We start from the raw sequence: 6,000 nt of genomic DNA, 5'->3' as shown, positions 1-6,000 counted from the left end.
GACCCAGTATTGTGTTATAAGCAGTATTGATATAAGCAGTAGGTCAAACCCATGTTTCCAGGACCTTCAAAATATCATTTTCATCTATTTAGGTTAGTTCCCCAGATGCTTATTGGATACCCTAATGATAATCATGCTAAATTCCATAATTGGTGCACAGATGTTACTCTCCAAGAGTCCATGTGATTATGAAAGCAACTGAGAAAAAATCAGGAGTCGGGCCACTTACACCAGTAGAGTAGACAAAACTCTCCTTCATTGGAGCTTTTGAAAAAAAAAATCCTGAGTAAAGCCCCAGGTCACCCTGAAAATGAGACATGAAAGTATTCTCTACCAATTATGCCACACAGACTCAGCTAATCTTCACATACATGTCCCAGAGTTGATCTTGATATACATGTGCGCAATGACTGTTCACTGCAGTAGAAACCACCAATTCCTCTGATAGGGCAGAATTTTGCCCTGTAAATTAACATTTATTGAATGTAATTTTGTTTAGATTCTTTATTCCCTTTGCAAGGAGATCTGTCCTTCCAAGAGAATGAGTCTCGGCTCCTGTATGTAATATGCTAGAACGATGTGCATCTTACCAGACACCTCTTGCATTACACATTGAATGCTATTCATATACCCCCGTGGGCACTCTCAACCCACTTGCTGTTATTGCAAGTGGCACTCCATTACATAGATTTGACCTGAATGTCAGTCCAAATTTAAACAGAAGCACCATTATGAATCTCAATCCTCTAAAACCTGGACCATATTTCAGCGGAATCCCACAGATCCTAACCACCGAACTAGCCACGGAGAATGTATACCCATCTTTAAACAGAATCATTGTTTAAATAAAGATACCTTATTCTAGTCTCTTTGCGACAAGGAATCAGAATCAGTCCCCCCTCTCTGTCCTTTAGGTTTATCATTTTTGATGTGATAGTGACCCCTATTTTTAAAGACCACCCCTTCATTCCAAGACCCATCTGGTGTTAAGATTTTAACTTTGTTTTACACTGACAGAGTGAGAGCAAAGCAATGGCTGCCTTTTGCATTTCTAGAAATTAATCATTCCCAACACATATTGATGAGTGATAGATTAAGATAAACTCTCGACTTTAAGCTCTCGGTGGGCAGGGAAAGTGTCTACCAACTCTGTAACATTGAACTCTCCCAAGTGCATAGTACAGTACTCTTCACACAGTAACTGCTCAATAACTGTGATTTATTGATTGCTTGGGAAACAGAGATTCAATCCCTATTTTACAGATGAGGAAGCTGAGGCACAGAGAAGTTGAGTGACTTGCACAAGGCCAACACAGCAGGCCAATGGAGGAACCAGAATTAGAACCTAAGAGTCTTACGTGGGTCTTCTGATTTCCAGTCCCTTGTTCGTCCTATGCCCACCTTAATATATACCCCCCCCAAGTGGAACTGGCACGAGAATGGATTAAGGTAGGATATCCAGGCAGTGGCTGTTCATCAACATCGAGCAGTTGAAAAGGGTCGCGGAGCGGAGAAATATTTATCAGCCACAGCAAAGAAAGGGTGTAGACAATCAGGTCATCAGAGACAAAAAAAAATCTTGGAGACAAAGAGTGGCACTCATTGTGATTGGGGTGAAAGGGAGTGGTTTGTTTAGAATAGAGCTTCTAGAGAATTCTGACAGACACCAAGGTGAAAGTAGCAACAGGTGCTGCATAGAACAAGCACATCAGCACTAGAAGTGTGGGTCTTTGTGGTTATCTAATCTGTTAATGCCCGTTGATCCCACACTAGCCTAAATTTCTTCTTCATTCATCTTTGAGGGGCATCACATGGAACAGATCAATAGTTTGGCACATTTTCTTAGACCCAAACAGTTAAATGTACTTTACATAGCAGGACTAAACTCACACTGGTATTTTTAGCTGAACTTTCGTCAGCGTTATCTTTCCTTCTGTTCTCACTGTGGCAAATATAAAGCCTTTAGCTGTGTGCAGATTCAGTTGGTTCTCTGATTTATTCTGACATTGGGAGATCAAAGAAAACCCAGTAGGAGATGACCATATGAATTACTTGAAGTAATCTCTCCAGTTTGTGCCAAATTTCGAAGGAAACAGAAGGTACTAATTTTTTAATCTTCTATTTTGAAAGCTCTGTTTTAAATCCTATTTTTATTGGGGTTTTAGACTTTAAAAAATGGAACTGCTCTCTTTCATTTACAGTGCGTAGGTCATCACTTGAATAAGTTTTGGAGACAAGATGTGATCAAAGATTATCCCGTCTTTAAAAGCCCCCTAAAAGCACTTCCTCATCCAATATGTCTTCCAGGCCGGATTCCCTCTGCAGCACCCACCCTTAACACTTGGGTATTTTGTTCCTAACTTAAGCACTAATGTGCATATGTATATTTCCATTTATATCATTTTTTGTATATATTTATCTTTGTATTCAACTTTTTTGGCATTAGTGAAAGTGCTTACTATGTGCCAGGCCCGTGCTAAGTGCTAGTGCAGGTACAAGCTAATCAGTTGGACACAGTACTTGTCCCACATTGGATTTACGGTCTTAATCCCTATTTTACAGATGAGATACCTGAAGCACAGAGATCTTAGTCATTCATATTTATTGAGCACTTACCGTGTGCAGAGACTGTACTAAGCATTTGGAAGAGCACAATATAACAGACACATTCCCTGCCCACGATGAGTTTATAGTCTAGAGGAGGAGACAGACATCAATATAAGATCACACAGCAGACAAACGATAGAGCTGAGAATAGAATCCTGATCCTTCTGACTCCCAGGCTCATGTTCTTTCCCCTAAACCACGCTGTTTCAACAGATATGTCTGTAGAGCTTCCTTCTTCAACCTAGTTCTACCTGTGACTTTCGAACTCTGTAAATATTCTTTGACCTGTCTCCCCTATTATACTTAATCTCTCTGAAGATAGAGAATCTATACCTGGCTGCTTTTGTACTCTTCCGAGTGCTTACTTCAGTGCCCAGCACTAGGCAGATGCGTGAGGAATATCAGTGATGGATTCTTTTTGCTGGAGGAATCCATTCTGACAAAATCAGATTCCCTCAGGTCTGGGTAAGTGGCTATACGCAAGACTTGAGTTAAAATCCTTCTACTGGAATTTCAAGACACACTTTCTGGGCAGATAGGGTAGGACAACTTGATGATAGTCTGAATAATATCCTACATTTCAGATGGGTCTTTAAATTAGACATTATCTGGAAAACATGAAACGTCTGCACATTTCCTATTGTCTTAAAATTGAGTGCTGAAAACATGCTCATTGGAAGAGAGACTCATTCTGAGTCTTCTGGCTGGAAACTCTTCACAGTTCCAAGCCTGCCAAAGTATGAAGTTGATACATTGAGCATACATTATTATAGGGAGAAGTAAAGCCAAAGACCAATACCTATAGACATATGTCTTTATTTACTCAAACATAAATCAAGTAAGCCAGGAACTTGAGCAAGTAAATCGGATTCCATTTGTATGTTTTTCCTGACACATAAATCTAACTGCAGGCAGAATGGCATGAATAATACAGGAACTGAGATCCCAGAGTGACTAATCTTTCACCAAAGCCTTAGGACTGATGACTTACCCTGCAGAGATGGATTTGGCACCAGCCTCTTGGCAAATGTCTGGCTGTCCCAGAATTTCTGTTTCTCACCTGTTGGGATTGAATCGCTTTGAGTCACTACGAAGGCAGTTATTTGTGAACAACAATTTTCATCCCATTGAATCTAGGATGGTCTTGAATTGCTGCAAACCTGGACGTTGTATGGCGTTAGGGATTGGATTTCAACCCTCAGAGCTCAACAGTGAGCACTTTCCAGGGAATTTGACAGATAATTTGGGGAACAAATTCACTTTTTTTTCCTCTGAATTGCACAGTTTAGACAGAAACATATTTCAGCCTGGAATGCAGAAGTAGTAAAAGTGTTAATAGTATTTTTTTGAATGTCCATTGAATTCAGTGCACTCTGAGCCTCCTGTGGGACAACCTGATTACCGTGTATATGACCTAGCATTTAGAACGGTGCTTGGCACATAGTAAGCACTTAACAAATACCATCGTTATCATTATTACTAAATACTTTGGAAATCGCAACCCAAATTAGTGGCACATCCTCTGACCACAAGGACCTCAGATTCCAGTCAATCAATAGTATTTATTGAGCACATAATGTGGGAGGCCGAAATAAATACCTTCAGGGTTTCCGGATTATCACCATAGTGTAGTTCTAATTACACAATTCAAATTAAGAAAATAGAAGTTAAGAAGCACCTTAGGTTCCTGGCCCATGCCCAGAATAACGGGTACTAATTTGAACACACAGAAGATTGATTTAAGCTCTTTCCTTCCTTTCTTCATAGGCTTCCATTCTTCTTCTCCTCTTAACTAGAACTGCCTCAGAAAATGGATCTGTCTTTGTTAACCCCAAAGTAAATGCCTACTTGTTTATGGAAAGTGTGGAATAGGTTGCCGACTCTATCAAACACTAAAACGCTATTCTAGCCTTTGCTTTCCTTGCCACAGGTATTATTTTGTTCCAGGATTGTGGGCGGCAGCTCACCTAAACACCTCTAGGCATTGTCTCAGCAATTTTCATTGGGATTATCAGCCCCCACAAATCCCAACTATGCCCCTTGCCTTTTGAGTGACCTTGGGCAAGTCATTTAACTTCTCTGGGACCTTGGTTACTAAGTGCTTGGGGAAGTATATTACAGCAGAGTTGGTAGATGCAGTCCTTTCAAACAAGGAGTTTAGAGTCTATGGGCATAGACAGATATTAAAATAGATTACAGATAAGAGAAACAGACTATAGTCCGTCAATCATATTTATTAAGTATTTACTGTATGCAGACCACTGTACTAATCGCTTGGGAGAGTACGATATAGCAATGCAACAGACACATTCCCTGCCTGTCTAGTGAGTAAGGCAGACATTAATAAACATAAATAAATTACGGATGATAATTATGGTATTCGTTAAGTGCTTACTATGTACCAAGCACTGTTCTAAGCACTGGGGTAGATACAAGGTAATCAGGTTGTCCCAAGTGGGGCTCACAGTCTTAATCCCCATTTTACAGATGAGGTAACTGAGGCACAGAGAAATTAAATGGCTTGCCCAAGATCGCACAGCAGGTAAGTGGCAGAGCTGGGATTGGTACCCATGTCCTCTGACTCCCGAGCCCATGTTCTTTCCACAGTTTTGTGCAAAAGTGCTGTAGGGCTGGGGGAAGGGGTGGTGAATAAATGGGGCAAGTCAGGGTTATGCAGAAGGGAGTTGAAAAGGAGGAGATATGCCTCCAATTAGTCTTTGAGGGACAGGGTGAGTAAATGTCTGTTGGATGAGTATATACAGATTTACATAAGTACTTAGGAGCTGGAGTGAGTATAGAAATGCTTTTAGGTCCTGAGTCTAAGGGAGTTCATTTGAGTGGCTAATTGTTTAACCCTCTTGAAGGAGTTGTTAAAAAAAAAATGGATTTACATAATGGGCCAGCCAATTAAAGTAATTTACATAACAGCACCCCTGAGAACTTTCTCTTCCAATGATCTCTCCTTTGCCCAAAGCACTTAGATAGTTCTTATCTCTCCATTACCTGTAGATGTCTTCACCTTCCCACTGAACCACATGTGTCAGAAGCAGACATCTTAGAAGCTCGTGGACAAGAATGTTTAAAAAAGAAAAATATATCTCTGGAATCTTTCTTCCCTACTGTTCTTCTAGTTTTTACTGAGCGCCCCAAGTACCTGATTATCTTCCATCTACCCAATTAGTTAGAACAGTGCTTGGAACAAAGTGAGCATTTAACAAATACCATCATTATTTTTACAAGTATATTTTATTTGTATAGCATTAATTGTGACCAACTGAGATCTGAATCTCTAGGGATGATAAAACTCTATGTATCATCTGTCACTTAACATGCTATAGCAGGCCCTTACTATAAAAGATGATTATATCTACTTTTTCACGGTAAAAAAAACCA

General features: G+C 40.0%; 1 long non-coding RNA gene across 2 annotated transcripts in view; it reads left to right on the top strand.

The window, feature by feature from the left end:
- Nucleotides 1-1,994: 1,994 nt before the first annotated feature.
- Nucleotides 1,995-6,000, top strand: part of LOC114816976 — a 49,766-nt gene continuing 45,760 nt past the window's right edge. For both annotated transcript variants that reach the window (XR_003764792.1, XR_003764793.1), the window contains exon 1: nucleotides 1,995-2,099. This is a non-coding gene — a long non-coding RNA (uncharacterized LOC114816976). The remainder of the gene's footprint in view (nucleotides 2,100-6,000) is intronic.

The sequence above is a fragment of the Ornithorhynchus anatinus genome, chromosome 15 (genome assembly GCF_004115215.2).
Source record: "Ornithorhynchus anatinus isolate Pmale09 chromosome 15, mOrnAna1.pri.v4, whole genome shotgun sequence".
NCBI classification, from domain to species: domain Eukaryota; kingdom Metazoa; phylum Chordata; class Mammalia; order Monotremata; family Ornithorhynchidae; genus Ornithorhynchus; species Ornithorhynchus anatinus.
This window is presented reverse-complemented; position numbering and strand designations above follow the sequence as displayed.